The sequence below is a fragment of the Phodopus roborovskii genome, unplaced genomic scaffold, assembly GCF_943737965.1.
Source record: "Phodopus roborovskii unplaced genomic scaffold, PHOROB, whole genome shotgun sequence".
NCBI lineage: Eukaryota > Metazoa > Chordata > Mammalia > Rodentia > Cricetidae > Phodopus > Phodopus roborovskii.
The window spans coordinates 25,198,928-25,211,814 of NW_026126407.1; the positions used below are offsets into that span (position 1 = coordinate 25,198,928).

At 45.9% G+C, this 12,887-nt stretch overlaps 1 protein-coding gene across 1 annotated transcript in view; it reads left to right on the forward strand.

The window, feature by feature from the left end:
- The window catches only part of Anxa6 (annexin A6), a 203,183-nt gene that overhangs the window by 97,940 nt on the left and 92,356 nt on the right, over window positions 1-12,887 (forward strand). The window lies entirely within an intron of this gene.

Below are 12,887 nucleotides of genomic sequence, written 5' to 3' on the forward strand. Positions count from 1 at the left end.
GGCCAAACCCCATGAACTTCGTCGTTGAAAAGAATTTCAGGACTAGCCGTATGGTGAAGCCGAGTTGGTGGTTTTATTAAAAATATTTGAATATAAGTTTAAGCCTGAGGCTTATGAGACAAAAATGGCCCCCAATGTTAATGGTAGAACCACGTTCCAACCAAGGCCCCCTCCCCTGTCTCCAGACCCTGCTGCTTCTCAGAAAGCCCGCCAAATGATGATCCATTAAACGTGGGCTTTTTAAAATTTGGTCTGATTTGGATTACTGCATCGGCGGATAGACTTATCCGTGTGTAGAAACTTTTCACCCAGAACAAAGTCAAGACACACTGGAGAGTTGTTTGTGGTCTTCTCAAAGACTCTCATTTCAAGAGTCTTCATTCTATTTGCAAGATTTTGGAAGCTTTTTGGAATTCCATTTCTCCACGCATTTCTGGGAACCCCAGACCTGTTTCTTTGATAACTAAGGTTACAGGTTGGCTCCAGAGGTGTCTTGGGCAGGGTTCCAAGCTGGTCAGCTAAAACCAGAAGCCACTGAACTTGCACAGGAGGCGGAGTGCATGTGCTTTTGGTAAATGGATTTTCTAGTTAAGATTGATTGTAGAGTTACAGCTAGGGGTGACCGCCTTAAACAATAGTTGATCGTGCTGGGATTCTTGCTTTTCTGCTCCAACCAGATTCCAGGAGAAGGGACTCCTTTTTTCCTTATCTCCCCCATTTTCCTTATCTTTCTTAGCTGGGCGGTGGTGGCACATGCCTTTAGTCCCAGCACTAGGGAGGCAGAGGCAGGTGGATGGATCTCTGTGAGTTCGAGATTAGCCTGGTCTAGCTCAACCTCCAAAGCCACAGAGAAACCTTGTTTCGGAAAAACCAAAAGGAAAGAAATCAGTGTGATTTGTCTTCAGTCTGAGGTACCCTTAGAATCTCAGGGTCACAGATAAGCACAAGGTTGAGGCACCTCTCTATCATCTGTTTGTCTGAAAACTGTGAGCCTTGGAAAGAAAGCTATAGGCAGTCCTCTGAAGCCAAGAAAAAGGAGCTGGCTGCCCTGCCGGCACATGCCTTTAATCCCAGCACTCAGGAAACAGAGGCAGGTGAATCTTTCTGAGTTTGAAGCCAGCCTGGTCTACACAGGGAAGGGAAACCCTTTCTCCAAGAAGGAAAAAGGAGCAACCTCAAGCCCTAAGATGCTTATTAGATAAAACTGTCCTAAACCAATAAATTGCACAATTTGGGGAGGGAGCTACTCTAAAAGAATGCAAGGATGGTACCTGAATCCCAAATAGAGGAGAGGGGAGGAATTTTTATAGTTGGGACTTGAAAACCACTCAGCACCCAGCCATTTTTGCCTTGTCTCTATGTCCCTTTCTGCATAATGGTTTCATTTTCACTATAAAGTGAGGGGGTCCTGTTTCTCACTTTAATCTTGCCTCAGAAATATTCCTTCAAATAACCATAAGAAAGTTCCTAATGAATAGCCAGTGCCTGACAAAACTGTCATAAAATGTCTTTTAAGTTACATTTTTGTTTATTTTGTGTGCTTGTGTGGGGGTCAAAGGACAATCTGTGAGGGAGTTTGTTCTTTCCTTCTGCCCTGTGAGTCCCAGATAACAAATTCAGATTGGAAGGCTTGGCAAGCAAACACCTTAACCTGATAAGCCATTCTCACTGGCCTGAAATAATAAATTGTTGTTGTATATGGGCAGTGGTAGCACACACCTTTAATCCCAGCACTCAGGAGGCAGAGGCAGGCAAGCAGATCTATGTGAGTTCGAGGCCAGCCTGGTCTACGGAGCAAGCTCCAAAACAGCAAAGTCTACATGGAGAAACTCCTATCGTGGAAGAAACAAGGATCGGGGAAAACAGGCTGATAGATGTTTTATTCAGGGAGAAATCACAACAGAGAAAGATGACTGCCAGCAGGTTCCTGTCCCAAAGATGCCTCAGGATGCTATCTGTCTCTGACCAGGAAGTATGAGAGAGCCTCTGGGGTCACCGACCCCAGACCTAGTTCTCCCAGGTCATGTCCACACCTGTCCCCACCCCCAATGGGTGTGGTCCGTGCAACAGGTGCAGGCTGGAGTGAATATCTCACTACAAACTCAGTCTCAAAAAACAAACAAGCAAAAAAACACATAAGTAAATTTCACTTTGGTATTAATTTTTAATTTATTTTTTAAAGCTGCAAAAATAGGCCTGAACTCTTCCAGTTTTCCTTTTGTTCATATTGCAATACATTTTATATGCTTAAGAACATGACAAATACAAAAAAAGAACATGACATTGATTCATCATTATTAACTAGGCTTTATACTTTACCTGACGTTTTTCTCATAATAAAATCTCCTTAATGACACATAAATGCAAGTATGGGATGAGAAAGGAAATACTCCTTGCCCAATGTTATATATATACTGTGGCTGAATCCACTGCTTGTTGGGATTGCCAATGTGGCCTTGCATTTGCTGAATGGGTAGGAATGAGTTACCAACCCTGGACATGCTGGAACATCACACAAAATAGGCAGACTCCCTTTGGGTATCATTTATTCGTCCATACAGTTGCCTGTAAAGGGCTTTCTTTGGATCACTAGTTCCCCAATGACACAGACTTATTATTAATTATGAAAACTTGCCTTAGCTTAGGCTCTTCCCATGATAACTTCAATTAGCCTGTTTCTATTAATCTATGTTCTGCCATGTGGCTTTTTACCTTTCCCTCATTCTGTGTGCCCGACTCCCTCTGTGTCTTCCTGGTGTATCACTTCTCTTCTTCCCTGAGTTCCTCTCTCTCCCTGGAAATCCCACCTATTCTCTCCTGCCTAGCTATTGGTCATTCAGCTCTTTATTAAATCAATCAGGTGCCTTAGTCAGGCAAGGTAAAACGGTGATACATCTTTACACAGTTTAAACAAATATCCCACAATAGTTGCCAAGTCCTTACACCCCAAGGCATCACCCACTTTCTCCTGATTCCTAAACCTCCATCATCTCATCTGAACACCCTCCAACATCTAAGAGGTCTGTGGCCTTGGGAAGTTGGAAGGTTGCTTCTCACAGCTACCATAGAAGGTTGAGAGGTGAGCAGACACAATCCTTCAGATTTGTGTAGCTGTTACCTTCCCCATGAATGACCTTGAAGGAAATTCTAGAACCCCACAGATGCAGTGACTGGAAAGCAAGACCACTACCATAATGGAAGGAGAGATGGGACACAGTGGTTTGGATTGATTGGATCCAATAGGAAATGCAATGAAATATGGGTTTTCCTTCTTAAGATCTTGCAAAAAAATGGGTTGGGGCCATTTCCTGGGAACCTGGGTATGGACCTGGCCAGAGCCCACCCACCTGACCAGTATTTAATTAAAGCTTGCTTCAAAGTAGTCTTATTCTCAATCAGTGGGATGTACAGCATGCCTATGATAACCCCAGCAGTCTTGAACCTCCTGCCTCCATTTTCCCAAAATTGTACTCCATTTTGGTTTTTGTTTGTTTCTTTGTTTTGTTTTGTTTTTTGCTTTGGTCTGGTGTTTTGGTTTTCTGAAAAAGGTTCTCACTATGAAACTCTGTCTAGCATTGAACTTGCTGCATAGACCAGGTTGGTCTTGAACTCACGAAGACCCACCTACCTCTGTCTTTTCAAGTGTTGGTATCAAAAGCATGCACCACCATGCCCAGCTTCTTTTATTTTCACTCAGCATTCTTACTTAATCTTTTAAGATTAGGTAACAGCTCTTATCTCTATGTCATGTGTTGATGTACTTTTATAATCCTAGCAATTCAGAGGCTGAGGTAGATTGCCAGGAATGTGAAGCCACCTGGGCTATATAGTGAGTTCCAGGACTTAGACAATGGGTCTTATCCAAGTCATAATTGTTCTGTCTGTGGTGTGTGTGGAGGGGGGGGTGGTCTGACTTTAATTAAAATCAGGGAAATGAAGTGTTACTTGCCCTTTTTCTTTTATGTATATGAGTGTTCACCTATGTATCTGTATGTGCTCAAGGTACCTGTTAAGAAGAGGCCCTGGGTCCCTTGCATCTGGAGTTACAGATGACTATGAAGCCACCATATGGGTGCTGAAAACCAAACCCAGGTCCTTGGCAAGAGTAGCCAGTACCCTTAACCACTGAGCCATCTCTCCTGTCTCATGTTGTTTGTTTGTTTTTGATATTTTGGTTTTTTTGAGATAGGGTTTCTCTGTGTAGCCCTGCCTGTCCTGGAACTAGCTCTGTAGACCAGGTTGGCTTTGAACTCACAGAGATCCACCTGCCTCTGCTTCCTGAGTGCTGGGATTAAAGGCATTGGGCCACCATCACCTGACCTATGTTTTGGTGTTGTTTTAGGATTTTATTTTCTTTTTGAAAAGTGTTGATTATATTTATCTTCTTAAAACTATGAGAATCCAAAGGATGTCTCATTTTCCTACCTCGTCTCCTACCTCTCCTTTATTTAAAGGCAGAGGGTCAGGGCTCTTTTGTGCCACATGTGGGAGTCTGCAAACAACTTTTGAGAGTTCTCTCCACCAGGTGGGTCTTGAGAACCAAACTCATGTTGTGAGATTGGCAGTAAACACTTCTAACCCACGTTGCCTACCTTTTTTGTTTGTTTTGTTTTTGTTTTTATATTCTTGAGACAGGGTCTCACCTTATAGCTCTGGGTGTCCTGGAACTCACCATGTAGACCAAGCTGTCCTTGAACTCACAGAGATCCACCTGCTTCTGCCTCCCAAGTGCTGGGATTAAAGACATGCTACACTCACTATTTAGTTCATTAAAGGTATGGTCTCACTATTTAGTTCAAGCTAGCCTAGAACTCAATCCATAGCCCAACTGACCTAGAACAAGAAGCAATCCTCCTGTCTCAGTCCCCCAACCACTCACTGGATTACAGACCATGAGTCACTATGCTCTGCCACCTAAACATGTTTTGGTTATTTTGTTTTCGGAGTTCCTGTGTATGTGTGTGTGTTTATAACACTGGAAGGGGGTTGGAGTGTATCTCAGTGGTAGAGGGCTTGCATGGCATGAGCAGGCCCTGGGTTTCGTGTGTGTGTGTGTGTGTGTGTGTGTGTGTGTGTGTGTGTGTGTGTGTACTAGTTTTAGAGGAAAAAGAAATGGAGGCTCTAAAACATGATAGGCTTGCCCAGGGTCACTCAGCAACAGGGCCTGGTTCTGGTCTGGAAGCTCAGCCACACCTGGGGGCTACCACAAAGCAGATAGGAGAACAAGCCGCTCTTCATCTCAAAGGATATCTCTGAACCCTAAGAGTAACTGAAGGTCTGACAATGCCCCTGGGAACAGGGTTGAGACTTGTTGGGCAGGCCAGACAGGGCAGGGAACAGTGCCCCTTGGTCTCTGCAGCCATGGTGGGAGGTGCCTCTGCCTTGGGACATGCTTTGATTCAGAATCCCATCTCACTAGAGCCTTCCCTGACACGTAATACTCACTTTGGGTTATAATCTACCATCACCTGAGGAGCCCCAGACAATTCTCTTGCCCAAGCTGGACTCTGGGGTGGAAACCATTTATTGGCACCTTTTCTAATTCCCCTAGATGATTCCAGCAGCTTTCTATCCTTACGATACACTATTCTATAGAAATTAAAGTGTGTGCAGAGCACCCATGAGCTCATAAAAATACATCAAGACAGCCTGGTGGTGGTGGTGGTGCTCTCCTTTAATCCCAGCACTCAGGAGGGAGAGACAGGTGAATCTCCGTGAGTGGTGAGTTCAAGGCTATCCTGGTCTACAGAGAGCGTTCCAGGTCAGCCAGAATTTTACAAAGATAAACCCTGTCTTTAAAAAAACAAAAACACTGGGGAGGCAGAGGCAGGTGGATCTCTGCAAGTTCAAAGCCAGCCTATAGAGAGAGTTCCAGGACAGCCAGGGCTATTACACAGGGAAACCCTATCTTGAAACCCCCCAAAATAAAAAAAAAACAAATGAAAAGTCGTACCATTGTCCCCTCACTTGAGGGTTAATCCAAAAGGTCCTGTCAATCACCCAAACAGAAAAGCATCCCTCAGAGTGCCTGTTTCAAAAATGTTAGTGACAGTGGTCTTCTGGTGCTGTCCATTGGGTCACCGTCCACTCTCAGCTCTTGAGGGTTCCTTGCTTTGCTGTAGATTTGTTCAGTGTGGTCACACTAAAAAGAGGAAAAGATGGGGGGGGGGTCCAGTGGCCCCAAGTCCATTCAGGGCTTAGTTAAATGAGTTTTAGGTGTAAGTAGAGGAAGAGCTGGGGTGGGCAGCACTCTGAGCAAGGTGTTGTCATCCTTGAGCCAAGAAGTGGCGGTGCTTGCCTTTAATCCCAGCACTTGAGAGGCAGAGGCAGGAGGATCTCTGTGAGTTCAAAGCCAACCTGGTCTACAGAGCTAGTTCCAGGACAGCCATGGCTAAGCAGGGAAACCCTATCTCAAAAGACAAAAACAAAAACAAAGTAACAATAATAATAATAGTCATCCACCAGGCTCAGCCTGACTCTTACAAACTGACCATTTCTACTTCAGGGTACAGTCTTACTGTCATTGATGACTGCCCTCATCCAGGAATCTAAGGCAACCCTGAGGTGAGATTAAAGACAATGATAGAGCTGTCCTTCAGCCAAAGCAAAGGAGACAGGAAAAGGAGATTTCAAGCTTACTGGTTGCTAGGGCCGGTGTGAGGAGTCACTGCTTCTGAGAGGAAGGAGATTCTGACTGAGCGCCTCGTCTGGTCTCAGTATGTTGTCCAGGCTGGCCTTGACCTCACTCTCCAGCCCTGGCGGGCCTTGAATTTGCTGTCTTCCTGCTTCACCCTCTGGAGTAACTGGAATCACAGGCCTATACCACCACACCCCACTAAACTGTAAGTCTTCATTCAGTCTGAAGGTTCTGGATTCATGGGAGACTTTGATTAAATTGTTATGTTTTTCTGTTTTTTTTTAAACAAGCAAACAAAACAAAACAAACAAAAACAATGCCTCATTTATGCTGTTCTGGGGACCGAATCCAGGGTTTCAGTCATGGTAATGGGGGACTCTGCCCTCTGAGCCACAGCTCAGCCTATGCTTTTCTCTTGTCTTTCAATATGGGGGTCTAACGTCTCCTTTTGTTATTTTAGAATATGGTCTAATGTAGTCCGATGGGGTTGGGGTGCTCTGGGTCAGCTCCCATGCACCCCAGCCTCCATCTCTGGGGTGGCTGAGAGTGACAGACTTGTGTGCTTCCTGCAGCTCATATTAGGCACAGCTTGGGATTGAACCCAGGCCCCCAGGTATCCATGCTGGTCCTCTACCCACAGAACTGCATGGCTATCATCACCTTTTGATATGGGAGTGTAGGCTGTGACTTCTATGGTGGGCAGAACCGTATCCTGCCCCTGTAGTGCAGGTGTCATGGTTAGACTGCCTTTCCCATTCTTGGGTTACATTACTTTTTCATCCTAAAGGAAGCCACTAGCAACTCTCCCTTCCCCCTCTGCTTACTACAACAGGGCAGGAAGGACAAGGCCCCGGTTCCTCCCGGTTCTCTGCCTGGGGAGGAAATGGATTCCAAGGTGCCTCTGAAGTGGTCCAGTTCAGGATTGTTAAATCGGGTCAACTATCTACCTCTGCCAAGTTGCCCAAGAAGAGGTGGGTGTCCAAGCATTTCTTCCTTCCACTCTGCCTTTCTTCTGGGTTCTAACCGGGTCAGGAACTGGTGTGTGTGTGTGTGTGTGTGTGTGTGTGTGTGTGTGTGAGAGAGAGAGAGAGAGAGGCATAGGAGTGAGCATGGATGTGAGTGTGTGTGCATGTGTGAGGGTGGGGGTGCATTAACCACTTTCCCCATCTTTCATCTCTCATTCTTACCTACTGTGAAGTCTTTCCAGACTGTTTTTACAAAAAGCTGGGCTGAGCATTAAGAAGTTCCTTTTTAAGCCTTGAGAGTTGGGTTCCAAGACAGACCATATCAATTTATCAACCCATACTCATAAAACCCTTTGAGAGGCCTCTACAGTTTCCAGAGCACTAGACAACTCATCTTATTCATTCATTCCTCACGCATTTGCCAGGCAGGGCAATACCAGGGCATCCAACTCTGAGATTGCACAACAGACAGTGCCCCACTGCAGAGATTCATGGCCTGTCACAGCCACCTGCAGTGCATCCCACTTTCCAGCAGGGGGCAGGAAAGGCCCAACTCGTGCTTTCTCTGCAGATGCACAGGGACCTACGGGATTTTTCAAGAGTAAGAAGGAAATCCGGTCTCTTAACATACACTCTCTGCACGTAAGGGTGGGCAGCCAATTGCAATTTTTTATGAAAGATTTTATGAACTAAAAACATCCGTAAAATAGACGGACCCTAAAAATCTCAGGGAGGAAAAAGAAAGAGATGCTTACTCAGGTTTGGGAAGAGACCCTCAACTCCTGACTTTGGGTCCTGGTCCTCACCAGTCCCCAAGGAGATGTGGCTCTACAATTCCTACAAAGATAGTCTTCAGAAAGCCAGTCCTACTACGAACTAGAGCAGGAGCCGCATTGTTGTTAAGGAGCCACAATATGGTCCCCATGACACTGGAATAGGTTTCTATTTCTAGTTAAGACTAAGTTTCTGAGCTGGGCAGTGGTGGTGCAAGCCTTTAATCCCAGCACTTGGGAGGCAGAGGCAGGTGGATCTCTGTGAGTTCCAGGCCAGCCTGGTTTGGTCTACAGAGCTAGTTCTAGGACAGCCAGGACTACACAGTGAAACCCAGTCTTGAAAAACAAACAAACAAATTTCTGTTTCCTAAAACTATTGTACCATGCAAAACATGTTTTTAAACCGGGTGGTTATGGTGCATGCCTTTAATCCCTGCCCTTAGAAGGCACAGGCAGGTGAGTTCAAGGCTAGCTTGGTCTACAGAGCAAGTTCCAGGACAGCCAAGGATACACTAAGAAACCTTGTCTCGACCCCCTGATGTATGACTACGTATGCTTTGCCTTACAAACTGTTTCAAGATACCTTGATCTATACCAGTGACCACTTACCCCATGATGTATGACTCCTCCCATACATGATGCATATTTTTGCTTTTATTCTTGCTTTTTCTTTGTATTTCTCTAACAGCCAAGTATCTCACCCCTGTTTAAAAAAAAAAAATGCTTACAGCTGTTTTCTATTAAATAACTTTGTGGCTCTTCCTCGTGAAAGGGACCTGAAAAAGCTAGCCCCAGGGCTGCTCTCTCAAATCCCTACTGGGTGGGGGACTCTACAATAAAGTTTCTTTTAATTGGTTATTTGGAATTAACACTGCCACTGGGAGCCCTGTGGGCTGGGGAGGTCGCCAGGCAGGACTGGGAGTAGAGTTTATTTTTAGCTGCTACAGTGAGCCTCAACCTTATTTAGACATCGGGCAGGCAGGCAAGCTAGTGACAGGGTGAGCTGGAGGCTGCAGGCTGAAGGGGTCTCCAGCTTCTCTTACCATTGCTCTGCCCTGCCCCCATTGCTCTGCCCTGCCCACCCCCCCCCCAACCCCCGCTTATAATCCTTTCTGGGAGGCTAGAAATAGCAGCCCTTGCTGGCTGTCCTTAGTGCTGTGATTCTCTGCAACCTGGCTTGCTTCTCTACTGATACTTGCATTCTTCTTGCCCCCGGGGTCCCACAAAAGATAATTCAGAGGACCATGCTGTCCCTTCTTATTCTGGTGGTTTCGAGCTCAACTCATGGAATACTACAGCTCCAGGTTCAAATCCCCTGGATGACTCTAAGTGACTTACCCTCTTGAAACCCAAGCTGGCCCCTCCCCTTCTTTCCCCCCCCTCTCTTCTCTCTCTCTTTCTCTCTCTCTCTCTCTCTCTTTATTAGACAGTTTCTGCGGGGGATCAAACATAGGAGAGCCTCACACATGCTAGGCAAGCACCCTGCCAACTGAGCTAGAGCCCCAGGGCCTAAGCTGCTGCTTCAGAGCAGTGGAAATAGTAACCCACATCACCAACCTCATTGGTGCTGAGTATTAAAAGTGACTGAGTAGATAAAGAGTCCAGCCTGTCAAGGTAGATCCTGTCAAGTCTTGATCACTCTCCCCCTTATATTGAAGCAGTGTTGGTCAATGGAACCCAGAGCACACTGCTTCAGCTAGTCTGGCTAGCCTGCTTGCTCTGGGGATCCCTTGTCCCCGACCTCTAAGTGCCAAAATTACAGACAGCTTCTGCGCTCACCAGGCATTTACACCTGTGCTGGTTGTTTTTTTTTTTTTCCTCAAACTAGAGTCATCTGAGAAGAGGGAACCTCAGTTGAGAAAATGCCTCCATCAGATTGCTTAGTAGGCAAGGATGGGGACATTTTCTGGGTTACTGATTAATGTGGGGGCAACCAACTCAATGTGAGTGGTCTTGTAAGTAGCTTCCTCCAAGGTGTCTGCTTCAGTTCCTGCCTCCAGGCTCCTCCCTGACTTCCCTTTATGACTGTTACCTGTAAGTGTAACCGAACAAACCCTTTCCTCCCCAGGCTGCTTTTGAACATGGTGTTTGCAAAGGCAATAAACAGCAAAGTGAGTGCTGGAGAATCTAAACTCCAGTCCTCATGCTTGCATGGCAAATGCTTTCTACACTAAACCATCTCTCTAGCCCTAAGAATGAAGTTCTCTGCAAACCAGTTCCGACTCATTTAAAGAGGAATACGTACCTCTGAAAAGAGACCAAACACAAAAGCCTGTCCAATCCCAATGAAACGGCTCTGATTATCCATTCCCTGGGGGCCCCTCTCTAATTCCTGGGGGCCCCTCTCTAAGCAGCCCCTTGCATAGTTTTATGAACAATGCTGACCTGTGTTCCCTCTGCTTGCACATCTCAGTGAGTACTCACTCTCTGTTAAACTACACCCCTTAATCAATAACAAGTTGGACAGGCTCAGGTAGTGGGTTTGGGGAAGGGGATGGGGGGCACATTTCTGACCCCTCTACCCTCTGCTCCTAGATCTTCCAGACAGCTTAAGATGCTTCATTGCCATCAAATGTCCCTGATTCAAAGGTGCTTGGTGGTAGTACATAACTTATCCCAGCCCTTTTAGGAGGCAGAGAAAGCCTGGTCCAATGTAGTACATTCTAGGCCATCTAAACAAACAAACAAACAAACAAAAAAAGTGGATGCAAATAGCTCAGGCAGTTAAATTTTCCATACAACAATGAGGACCACAATTCCATCTCTAGCACTTACGTTTTAAAAAGCTGGGTGTGGTGGGTTATAATATAATCCTAGCAATAAGGTGGTGAAGACAGGTGGATCCTAGTCAGCCCAGCCTCCTTTGCCAGTTATAGACCAGTAGGTGACCCATTCTCAAAAAGCAAGAAGGAAAGTGTTTGAGCAATGAAAGCCAAGGTTGTCCTCTGGTTTCCACAGCTGGGGACACACATACAAAGTGCCTTAAAGAGGCAGGGTTGGGGCTTCTTCTTGTAACCCTGCCTTGTTTTCAAGTTGTACCCGAACTTGGGGTCCTCCAGCTACCCAGGGATGCCAAGCCTCCCTCCCTGTGCAGTTACTTCATTAAGAATTGCCCCCAGGGGGCTGGTCCCTGCTACTATCCTTAGATCCTGTCCAGGCCCTGATTAAAAAGATAGTGCAATGTTTTTTTAAAAATAACTGTGTTGTAACCAGAGGCCCCAGTAACCACAATATCCTGGCTGGCTACGCCTCTGGGGCTGAGAGCCAAGAGAAGTACTCTGGCACCCTGTATTCTGGGAGCTGAACAGCCAGGACAGGGTCTGAGTGGACCTGGGGGAGGCAGTCTTTCTAGGGCCTAACCAACTCCCCCTAGAACCATTCAAGTAACTGCTCCATTACTCAGGGTCAGTACTTTCCATCCCCTCCTCCCCAGTGACCTTGCATAACACCCATCTGACACATCTTGCCCTTGTCTACAAGATAAAGTCAAAACAGCTCACCCAGATCACTAAGACCACGTGTCTTCCCCACACACCTCGTTCACCCAGCACTCTGGCCACCCCAAGCCATTGAGACCCCTGAAAACGCCTCACAGTGATTCACTGAGAAATGCTATTTCCCATATAAGAAGAGCCCATGCTCAAACTGCAGAGCCCAGTGCTGCCATCACATGCTGAGGCAGCTGCCCAACCTTCACGCTCCCAGACAGACTTAGTCATTCCTTCTGCTTCCATGGTATTTTTCCATGCCCTGATCCATCATCTGTCCACCTGGACCAGATGCAATGATACTTCCTCCAAATATTTTGTTCAGCTTGCATAGTACAAATGAAGGAAGAGATGGGGGGTGTGCATGTGACAGAGATGGAGACCATTATTTTACATTTTACATGAAAGATTCCCAGCTTCTGTTGAAAATTTAGAAGACTTGGGAGTCAAATGTGATGGTGTGCCCGATGTTGGTGGTGCACGCCTTAATCCCAATGCTCCGGAGGCAGAGGCAGGAGGATTTCTGAGTTCGAGGCCAGCCTGGTCTACAGAGCAAGTTCCAATCAAAAAGGAAAAGAAAAAAAGGCAAAAAACGGGCCAATGAGATGGCTCTGGTAATAGAACTTGTCACCAAGCTTGATGACCTAAGTTCAATCCTTGAACCCACATGACAGAAGGAGATAACTGACCCATCCCTCAAGTTGTTCCATGATCTACACTCACACACACACACACACACACACACACACACACACACACACACACAGACCAATAGTTACATTTATTAAAAGTATTGCATTTACCATTATAATAACAACTCTTTATTATAATAATATTGATTATAATGATGATAAATATAATGCTTTTGGGGAGGGCGTTGGAGGCAGTGTTTCTCTATCTCAACTGCTCTGGCTGTGCTAGAACTCTTTATAGACCAAGCCTTGAACTCACATAACTCCACCGGTCTCTGCCTCCCAAGTGCTGGGATCATAATAGGAAAAAAAGAAAGAGGCTTGAGAGATGG